Below are 12,799 nucleotides of genomic sequence, written 5' to 3'. Positions count from 1 at the left end.
TCACTAATGGGCTATAATTGAAGGAAAAAATTTATTTATTTACAATTTTTTTTAAATTTGGCACAATTATTCAAGTTTTTTAATTAATAATTTCTTAAAAATTTCTCAAATAATATTTTTTTATTTATAAACTGTTTATAAATTTTAAGTGATCCTAGAATATAATGATAAATTAATTAATTTTCTTATAAAAAATATAAATATATAATTTAACGAAATTTTTATATAAAAATTTTAAAAAGAAATTTTATTGAATAGAAATTATACTTTTTTTGGAAAAATTGACGAATGGTTTCATTTTCTAATACAAGAGGGCGTTACAGTAAGTTCTTGCTGGTAAAATGGAAGATGCTGGAGGGTGATATTTGGACATGGCAATTGGATTTTCACAATCAAAACGGAATTGCTTCGGGCTTATCAATAAAAATACGATGTGTTATCTGCTCTGTTAATCTATCGAATAACTCATACAATTTCTTTAATCCTATTGTATTTAATGTTATCACAAATACTGTTGAAAAATTGATTGAACCCATGTGACAGCCCAAGTCATAAATCGCTTATAATCTTCGAATTTAATTCTTTTTTAAATAATAATAATAATAATAATAATAATTCCATAAATCACAATTTACTTTCAAACAAAATTTCTAAAAATAATTCGTCTTGGATAAAAATTATATTTAAATTATTCCCTTAGTTTTGAGAAGTTATAGAATATTTAAGACTACAAAAACTGCAAGAATAATAAAAGTGACCCAAAAATCGGTTATCCAATCGATTGGTTAACTGGCTTTTGGGTCACCTGTATGTGTTACAAAGATACAGGTGTTACAAACCAGTTTTAAATAATAATAATAATAATAATAATAATTCCATAAATCACAATTTACTTTCAAACAAAATTTCTAAAAATAATTCGTCTTGGATAAAAATTATATTTAAATTATTCCCTTAGTTTTGAGAAGTTATAGAATATTTAAGACTACAAAAACTGCAAGAATAATAAAAGTGACCCAAAAATCGGTTATCCAATCGATTGGTTAACTGGCTTTTGGGTCACCTGTATGTGTTACAAAGATACAGGTGTTACAAACCAGTTTTAACTATTCATAAAATAATCTTTACAAATATATCTCGGTTAACTGACTTTTTAGCATTCCATACTTTAGTTGATTCATAAAATTGCGCATCTATTACCATTTATTAAATAATTTAAAATTTAATTTCTGATTAAACTGATGACAATGCTTTAATTTCAAGATAATTCAGCTTAAATTGATGAAAACAGTCATCAATTCTTTATTTTATAAAGCTTAAAATCAATTTACTTTGTAAATAACATTACAGAAAATACTTTCAAGATATCTTTTAATGAAGAATAATTGATTTAGAATATTATCAAGAGGATTTTTAAAATGTTTTCAAGAGTTTCAATGCTTAAAAAATAGGAATATCATTTATTTTTAGAAAATATATTTTTATCTCAAGCAGAGATCTAAAATAATAATATCAATCAATGCCAAAACGATGGGATGTCAATACGTTTTGTAAGACATATCACTAAGCAATTTGACTATTTATCAGAGTTTTTGAGACATTTTACTCAATTAAATAAATCAGTAAGATATTTTTAAACTTTAAGTTGAATATTTTAAGCGAAAAATATAAGATAAGCTTAAAATTCTTCATGATTCCTAGCCTTAAATCTAGCAGTTAATAATGATTTGCTCCGGATTTATCTTTAGGAAATTCATTTTTGAAAGAGTATTTAAATATTATAAATGATTGAAGCTATTTAATAAATTTTCTACAAGTTTCAAAATTTAAATAACTTCGTAATATTTTTCATTAGAAGTTATAATATTAAATAAATTAATCTTCTTATGATACATGCAAAAATTGATAGGTTCATATGAATGAGTCGTTCGTATGAAGTTATCACATGATTGTTGTGTGATTCAGAAAATAAAAATTTATAAATAATTCAGAGAAATGATAATATATATATATATTAATAATATTTCTCACGTCAATAAAATATATATCGATTGAAAAAACAGATTTTTACAATGTGACTCTAAGCATTCGTTTTATAACTATTTAAAAATTCAATTTCTTTCATCGAATACTAAAAAGAATCATTTTGTTTTTGCTGACACATTCAATGGAAATTGAATATGTCAGCAGAAAAGTACAGGAAAATAGTTTTCTTGGATAGTAAGAAGAAGAAGAAAGAGGTTCCATCTGTCGAGAGAAATCTCCATTGTTTCATTGACTTCCATTTAACTAATTTATCTTTATTCTTGTGATAATTTTGTTGATGTTCCTCAATAATATCCACCCTTTACGTATGACTGAATTCAAAAAATTTTTACCTAACTTATGTCTGTATTAATAAAAGGTAAGGAAAGATACATTGATTTTTGTTTAAAACAAAGGAATATTCTATTAAATGTATACGCATTTATGGAAAAACCTTTCAAATTTCAGCTACTTAGTATTAAATATACACANATTAATAAGATTCTTAATTATTATTAAAGTTTATATGTGACAAAGACAATTATTATAATCGTACGTAGATGAAGAAATTTATAAATTTAAACATGTTAATTAATTATTATGTAAGATCTCAATGATTATGCCTATAATTTAAATTTAAAAAAATTATTACGTAAATAATACATTAATTAAATATTAAATAATTATTAATTTTCTTAAAGTTTTTAAACACCAAGAAAAAGACTTCGAATCGAATTAATCTTTATTAGTGTGAACGAGTAATAACGATGGTAATAAGTGATTACAATATAGCAAAGGGACAATTTCGTAAGTGGACCAAAGCTGTTGTCTGATTCCGCAAATGGGCTCCATGGGCTTCAAATGGGCTCCATGGACGACAAATCTGGACACTAGAAGGACAAAGAGTGTTGCAACGTGACGTATACATTCCTGGAAAACTAAGGTAATATATTTGACTACGTGGTACAGGCACGCCTGGCATTCGAAGTTCTCCAAATAACAGGTGTACTGAAAATTCTGGACACATTCAGTATCTTCGAGCCTTTTCATAGGTTACTGAAGAAGCGATATTTTAAGGAACTCTGGTGGTAATTACCTGGAGTGCAATAGGACCACAACTGTAATCACTTGCATACTTGTCTTAGTCATACCTGTATACAAATGTTTGTTTAACTTTATTTGTAAATGAATATAAAAATTAAAATGTAATATTGAATGCAATGTGTATAACTGATGAAACCGTATTCTTATACAAATATTGTAGACATAATAATTAGTGTTGTAATGAATAGTATATTCGGCCTGAGGCCGAATACCGAATATTCGGCTAAGAGCATGGCCGAATAGCCGAATATTCGGCCAAACTATTCGGCTTGATTAACACACGTACGAAAATTGGCGCACAAACCGTATTATGGCAAAGATCCCGCTCTCTATTGGCTCGCTGTCACTACGCTTCGCCAATCGCGTTAATTCTTGGCAGTTGTAGCGGACAGACAAGAGTGTCATGGAAGTATGTGATAAATGATGATATCAAATGTAGATAACAATGAAATGACCTACACGTGTAAATAACGGAAAAAGAAGAGAGAAGGACTGCGAAGTGAAAATGTGAAAATAAATATGAAATTGAGTTGATAACAATCGAACAAGTCGAGGCAGCTTATTGGCACGAAATTCGCGGCCGTCAATGCCAAACAATTGTTGTCATAGACTTCGGAAAGCTAAATGCTTGTAATGAAAGTCACTTAGCGTGCACGGGCGAAAGCCTGGGGCCGTTTGGGCTATCAAGCTGTCTTGAATCTGTGAAATCATAACTGTGACTTATATCGACGTCTTATCTGTCTCTTTTCTCCGTTATCACCAGGCTGAGTCACGTAATTGTAAAATGGGAACTCTACGACGGAAAAGTGACGAATCGAAAGTATCGTGAGCGCGTATTATGATGTATGCATAGGCATACGTGGATTAGAGCGATATAGGAAAGAGAAAGGGAAGAGCAAAGACGAGCGCTTAAAAAGGATAGGCAGGGTCAGACCCTCAGATGTGCGAGGATTCTCCAACGATTGACGTGTACGTGTGCTGATCTTTGTAATTATAAATTGTGAATACATGAGACTAATATTATTTTCTTTTTTATTTTGTGCATGTTACAAGTTATAAATAAATATAAACTCTAACTCTATAACATTAACGCTAAATATCAAAATGATTAATTTACTGTGTTTTTGTTATTTATTACTCCTGTTTTTAGGTATTCGGTATTCGGCCGAATAGTGAAAAATAGGCTGAATAAGCCGAATACCGAATAGTAACCGAATATTCGTTACATCACTAATAATAACATCTTAATAAATATAATACCTCAAATCCATTAATACTATAAAAGGTTTATTTGAATAACAAGAATATTTCTATAAAGCTGGATAATTTAGGGAAAACAAATGTATGTATTGTTTTCATTAAAGTTTATAATGCTTCATTTGTTTGTTTCACGACATATTGATTAATCAGTTAATCAATGTATGCACATTAAGGATAATTGAAGATCAAACTTTTTCACGTGAAAAAATCCTGATTATGTTTCCTTTATTTAATGTATTTCTCTCTTTTTCATGCATTTTGGCGAGGAGATATCTTCCCTGATTTAACAAAACATTAGACTTTTCATAAATGGAATTTAATCTGTGTTTTTTCGAGAGATTTGGGGAGGGAGACATCGCTAGATCGCCCACGTGTTGGGACTCTTTCCCCTATTAGCTGTACAAACGTGAAAGAAAGCCCTGAAAACTTCACGTTTCCAGACCGTTGGTAAAATGCGAATTCACCAGTGTTTAATGATCCACTCAACCACTAGTGAGCTAATGAGTTTTGCAGCGAATGAATAATTATAAAAATTTAATTTTTAATAAAACTCTGTAATTATTATGCTATATAAGGGAATATAAAATATATACGAAAATACAACGCAGGACAAATTATTGTGTCTCACAAGAAGTCTTCAAAAGTAGGATATCGAGTCTGAGGAATCTTTTGAATTGAGATAACAACAATAAAAGAACAAAACCGCAATTACTTTTAAAAGTATATTTTCTTGGTTTAATATACTCGAATATTCTTTGAAATTAAACAAGTTACTTGCGACACAAGTCAGAAAATTGGTTCAGTAAATGTAATTTGGATAGCCTTTACTCATCCGTTGAAAAGAGAAACAATGAATGACTATTGAAATTAATTCAATTTGCGATATTTTCACCTTATTGTGGGCTATATTGTTAGCTTCAATTTCATCCACAATGAGTAATTGTGATCTTAATAGATCCGTAGTTTGAATGATAGATGGAGAACGAAGCGCATTACGAATTACGCATGGAAGCTTATGAGACTCTGAGTACAAATTCCTGATGCAATAGAAAATAGCAGAGTGTGTCGCTATTTTGAAGTGAAATAGCTATTTGAAGAGAGAAAATTACTCTTTATTACAAGGAAAAGTTATAGAACAACGATGATGAATTTTGTATTAACTTAAGTGCATTTTATATTGTTTATTTTAAAAATCAAATCAAAGATAAATTGTTTTATTTATCTCCGAATTGTAAAGGTTACAGACATAGAAGTTAAATGGAAAGCATTTTTCATAGTCAAAAATTATAGATAGTATTATTGAACATGCTTCATCACAGAGATTAATACTTTATCCTTGAACATAAGTTTACAAATATCAAATAAATTTTTTCATCCTGTATTACAAAGCAAAAAAATAAAGAATAAAATTATAATATTGATAATAAAATAATTAAGAAATTAAACAGGAATTTATATAAGATAAGATTAATCTAAACTATTAATAAAATGAGGCCAACAGAAAACAGATTTACAGAATAATTAAATTTTTTCAGTATTTTACTTTATATATTTCAATTATTCTATTATCATTAAAGTTTTAAACATGCCGCAATTACTTTTTTATGTAATTAGTTTTAAACTTATAAATCCTACGAAACCAAACTTATCTTAGGAGAAAATTTTATCTATTTTAATATTAACTTATTGAACGCTATGCAAATTCTATATCTGTATATTTTAGAGTTATATGGCAATGATACTTTTAATATTTTATATTGTAAATTGATATTTTTAAGTCTNTTTATAATATTAAATTGAATTTATATTTAAACAAAATTTTTATATAAATAAAAACAATTGTTATCTGTAAATCCTGAATTTGTTATTAGAATAATTAAATAATAAATAGATTATGCCTATAATTTAAATTAAACTCGAAAATATATACAAATTTAGAATTTTAAATATAATTTACATTAGTTAATTAAATTTATATACATATATATAAAAATTAATTCAAAAGCATATATACATAATATCTTACGTGTATATCGACGGAGTAAAGAATGAATTCCCCTGTAAATCCATATTTCCTGCATAACGCATAAGATGTTCTGCAGAGAAGCTGACATGCAACTATATCAATTTTTAAAGATAAACTTTGTTTACGTTAATTTTATAAATTTTATTATCATATTTTAAATCTATTATTTAAGTAAGGAATATCGTTACGTAAAAATTTTATTTTATTTAAATATAATTTGAAGTTTAGTCATATAAAACTTCCGTTATGCTCAAATGACCTGAGAATCTTTTGAAGAAAATCATTTGAACGTAAATGAGAAGATAAAATAAAATGGACTATGACGAGATACTTTAATCAAACCAGAAATATTCTAGGTAATAAAGATTTTTGGGTGTAAATTCCTTGTTTGTAATCGGATAAACAATGAATTTAAAAGAAAAAAACTGCATGGATAATTTTTATAGAGCAGATGATTTTTTATTCCGAAATTAACATTCTGCTTTTATAAATTCAATATTAATAATATAAATAATATATACAATCTTTATATCAAGCACAACGTAAAAATAACTTTGTTTTAATCAGAATAGTGTATACATTTACGTTAATTTAACGTCATACCTTCATTTTTTGTCTAATAAATTATAATTAATGACGTCAACTTGACGTAGATTGTAATTAATTGTGAAAAAGCAAATTCATCTAAAGAATATAGCATAAAAAACAAGTTTGAATATACTAGAATATAAGAATTAATATAATATAAGAAGAAACTTAAAAGGTATTTTTAGCAAGGAATAAAAAATTAATATGAGTTGAAAAGGATTACTAAAATTAAAATTACAATCTTCAGAATACTCTGGACAAAATAAAGCTCTTTATAATCTCTCAGGATTATTTTTAAGTCTAAGATTATTTAAGATTAAAATATTATTTAAATATATATACCCTTATAAACAATGATGGAAAAGAGTGGCCAATTGAGAGATAAGAATTGCTCTTGGATAAGAAAGATTTTAGCCTTTAATAAAATATGTATTTTGAATTAATAGTTGAGGAAATAATATCGAGTTTTATTCTGAAATTTATCTGTAAAAAATATATCTACAGACAGAAAATGATTCTAAAGTTGAAGATATATAGAATAATATTTAAATATTTGAGTATCAAATTCAAAAGGACTTTCTGATAAATGATATGATTCTTTTATAAATTTTTATATTTAAGAAATACAGAACAGATAAAGATAGTTTTCATTTCTAACATGAAACTTATTTTCATTCAGCAACTAAGCGTGAATATCGCTTCAGTAGACATCATAACTTCTTCCTGTCTTGAAGAATTTCTTTCGAGAAGGAATTTAATATTATTTGTTGATGCTTTGCTGTTAAAATATGACTTAAATATATTTATTTTAATGTATATTTTAATATATTACACACTCAAACTCATAAAAACTCAAGTAAACAAACCAAACTAAATTTTACTTTACGGGACAATTAATATCGAAGTATATAATGAATTAAGCGTGTATTATTTAGTTTTCATGTGAACTTTAGGAAAAATAATAAGGTTTGTGACTAATTTTACAATACTTCAGTTGAAAAATTATTTAGATAATTATAAAATTTAGTTTCCTCTTATCCACTTACTATATATCTTACGTATACATTTCTAATAATTCTATGAAAGTGGAACACCTTAATGGCCCTACATTATTTCCGGATATGATTCCACTTTATAGAATAAAACAGTAAAATTTGTTATAAAATAAACAAAAATATAATCTTTGATGAATTTTTATTATATAATTAAATCATCAAATTTAAACTCCTAAACTTCACATTTTTATTGCTTCAGTTGAGATTTAATTCTGAATTTTTATATATAAATAAAAATTTTAAACAATTAATTATAATGTTTTAATGATTTAAACTGGAAAATTATTCTTATAAATTAAAGATAATATTCCAGTTAGAGTTTCCAGATAATTTAATTTAAACCAGAATAATTTTATATATTTTACTTTGAACAATTACTCACTCTTTAATTGATTCAGTTTAAGAAAGATTAATACATCTATATTTCTGAAACTTTCTGCATTTTTATTTGCATCTAAACTAAATGTTCTTTAATTCTAAAGCCATTATGCCTTTAATTAAACTATATGTAATATTGAATTAAGCATAGTCTTTAACATAAAAAAATCCACTCTTTAATGCTTCACTCATCAATTATCTCTATAAATTTCAATTATATAGTGAATATTTAATATAAATTTATATATTTACTAACTTCTACTTTAATAAAATTGATTAAGTAGGAAGTAGTGATTCAAAAAGCAATCTTTCTACCCTCTAATAAGTTAATATTGACATAAGATCATTAATATTAATATTGATTTCTATGATATTCAAGAAATAGGAATATTTTCAATGATACTACATCATCCTTCATCCAAAGAGTAATAACTAAATCATTAAATGAGGATAATATTAATTATTTGTATAAGAAAATAGAGAATAAAACTGTGAATATCACTATTAAATGAAAATCAATATAAGTTAAAGTAGAAAATAGAGACATTTTAATTTTTCCTTAGTATTTTACTGAAATTAAGCTTAATTTTTAGCAGAATAACTCCTTCCACATGTACTGGATCAATTTAATTTATTATTTGAGCAGTTCAGAAGATGAGGAAGAAGATAAGATGATTCTATAATGAGATGTTACATGAGATAAAATATGCTAAATTATTTAAGTATTAATTATGTTTACTTTAATTACAGATATATTATGAATAAGAAATAAGATCATTTACAAAATTTAATTAGCATTTTTTTAATGTAAACAGCAAGAAAATTATATTCATTAGCAGTTGTAAGTGTATATGAAGAGTTGATAAATGTATTACTACATCCCTTAGATTTTATTTAAATTATTCTGCTCATAATTATTAAGAAAAGCAGTTAATATTTAAATTAACCAAGTGAAAATTTTTGCATAGATAAACACAACATCTCTGTCATTTTTAACATGTATTTTTAGATATGTAAATTAAAAGTATTCTTTGAATAATTCAGTTTATAGTTTTACAAGTTCTGGTAACACATTCATGTAAAAATTACGTTAAAAATAATTGAATTCATGAAAAAATACATAAAAAAGCATTAATTTTTTTCAAAATTTATATTAATAATAAATTCAATGTGTATCTTTATAAATAAGTAATGTTATATTATTAATATTTAGTGGTAAGTCATTTAATAAAATTTATTTTTTTGTTGGTAAATGGTGATCCCTCTTGGACAGACTTGTCTTTGATTTATTTAAAAATTTATTTTTAATAAAAATTCATAGAAATAAAACTAAATATCAATAAATTTAACTCATATACTTTATAAAAATATTTAATAAGTAAATAATGTACAGTAAATTAATGTATTATTCAGAAGATCGCGTCCTACTAATTGGGAAACAATATTTGTTATCTTTAATTTTTCTTTAATATGTAAAGAATAATGTTTTACATTTTTCATATCTTTTAACGTTATTTATTATGTGACAGAGTTGTTTGTAAGCGTAAAAAATATAGAAAAAAGTAAATAAAAATTTATATTATTATGATTCTTGTTTCCTGCATCTTAAATGCATTCTTCTTATGAATTCTAACACATTTTGTATAGCAGAATTCCAATCAATCTTGAATTCATAACAACAGAAAAATCCTGTGAATAATGTGAATAAATCGGGTTTTTTTAAATATATTTATAAATAAAAAAAATTCAAAATTAATGTGTTTACTTCCTATAAAATCATTATTAATTATTTATTGTAATTTTATCAATTTAAAACCTGTCTAAAACAACTTATTTATAATTTAAACATAAAGAATTTCAAGTTAAATTTCATGTGATTGCTATCAATCTTGAGGTTACAATAATTTTTAAAATAAATTTTGTAGATAAATCAATTTTTATTTTTCCTTCTGTTATATAGAACAGAGTATGACGATCAGTCGAAAAATGACCCCAATACTTTTATATTTTTGTAGTCAGGGCACCTTGAAACGTCGAGAAAGCCAAAAATATTTAGGGAGGGTTTCCATATGTTTAGATGCTACGATGTGTGTGTGGGGACACTATTTATTTTACCCTCTTTGAAGCTTATAACTCCTGTGCCTTTTGTCGAAAATTTATGAAATTTTATAGGAAAGTTTGTGTATTAGGTGCATTGATGCTGTTAAATTTTCGAGGTTAAAGGTCGACGGGGAGAAGAACTAGAGGAGGTCACGTGTCATATCTCGTGTGGGCTCGGACTTAATAAAGATTTTACTCGTTATTAGCATTTACAATTTTTTATAAAACTCATCTCTATTCTCAAAATCATGTTTTTTTTTGTCATTTTAAAATTAGCAATAACATAAAATTTTTTTGAAAATAAAATCTCATAAAAGATGGAGCCACGTGCAATTTTAACATTTTTTTTTTGCCTGGAAAGTTACGCAACTCGTTGCTGGATTTTTAAAATATATTTATAAATTATTAGATAACGTTTTTAAAATAAAAATAATTAATTTTTTCCTTACCAAAACACTAATATTAATTAATTTATTGATACTTATTAACAAAAATAGGTCTGTTTAACTACTTATTTACAACAAAACATTAAGGATTTGGAGTAAATTTTATAAGTTTATAAACTAAAAAAAGGGGTTTTATATTAATTAAATCGAATTTTTCTAAAGTTTCAAATCATTATACGAAAGACTTTTGTTGAACAATTCGTAGAAAAATCTAAAAGGAGAAACGACTTTTCTTTGATGTCTAAAAAAGATTTCGAGTCCTTTTCATACCGTCAATTCTATCAAGCAAAGTCCTTTGGATTATTAAAGAGAAAACCATTACGAATGCATTTTATTGGAGATAAATTGAAGCACTTACATGGATTGCAAATCAAGATGACATCTTCACAACTGAATAGAATTTTATCTTAAGAGGCTAATGAAATATTATATAAGTTAACTTGCTATACACAAAATTCACTTATCAGCAAAAAGTTTTTCCCTCTTTAATTAATGCTGCTTAAATTATTAAAATTCTACAAATTTACTCTTATAAAACTTCATTTTTAATTTTAAACGAAGCGTATTTTCTGTTTGATAATTTATCTGTTTTTTTCCCTATTAAATATATTTAATTATTTTTAAAATTTAAACGTGTTTGTGTATAATTAATAAAATAATAAATTCCTCTTAATTTAAGGAGCAATTTGATGAAACGTGTCGGGTAGGCGCGGGTTCGGATCTCAGTTTATTCAGGAATGCGAAGTGAGATTTAAGCTCAGTTCTTTCAATAATCCAGTTGTTGATTCGCATTTTTCTTCTAATTATTCTTAGATTAATTAATAAGTTTATCAAAGGATGCGGTTCGGATCCCAACTGAGATCCGAACCAAATCCTTTTTTAATTAACCAATCAATTACTACATAACTCGGTTGCTGATTGATAAAGATTGTAGATTTGGATTTTCTTTCTTATTATTCTTACATTAATTAATAAGTTTATCAAAGGATGCGGTTCGGATCCCAACTGAGATCCGAACCAAATCCTTTTTTAATTAACCAATCAATTACTACATAACTCGGTTGCTGATTGATAAAGATTGTAGATTTGGATTTTCTTTCTTATTATTCTTACATTAATTAACAGTTTTATTTATTTATTCAATGTAATTCTTAAATTAAATTTAATAAATTATATTTACAGTCAGGAATTAATAAATTATAAAATATATTTTATAATAAATTAAAAGAAGCACAATAAATATTTAACGTGGATTTAGTATTGCTTGAAATTAAAAAAATTTTTTTTAAATTTCAAACAGTACTAAATAAAGACTCAAATACGCGACTATTTAATATATTTTATTGAATTAAATATAAAAAAATGAGTTACAACTGATAATTTTCTTACAATTTACAAAGAAAATTTATAATTGATAAATGATATTTACTATTTTTAAATAAGTAATTATGTATTTGAATCATTTATTATAACTTTAATGTTTTCGATAAATTATAATAACTGATATTTAGAGAACGTAATAAGAAAAAAATTTATAGAAGTATTAGAGCCCTGTAAGTAAGGAGTATTTATTAATGAACCCATCATTAGATCTGAGACCTGTAATGAAGGAGGTTTCGCTGATGAACCTCCATTATAGAGCTGAGCCCTGTATTAAAGAAGTTTTTGCTAATGAACTCCCATTATAAAGCTGTGACGATGGAGTTTGTACTGATGAACTCCGATTATAGAACTGTAATGAAGGAGTTTTTACTGATGAACCCGCATTACACAGCTATAACTCCCACGTTATCTCCTTATTATTAGAAAATAAAGAG

This window comes from Centruroides sculpturatus, unplaced genomic scaffold (assembly GCF_000671375.1).
Source record: "Centruroides sculpturatus isolate CEXI.00-Female unplaced genomic scaffold, Cexi_2.0 scaffold253, whole genome shotgun sequence".
NCBI lineage: Eukaryota > Metazoa > Arthropoda > Arachnida > Scorpiones > Buthidae > Centruroides > Centruroides sculpturatus.
Note: the sequence above shows the minus strand (reverse complement) of the source record.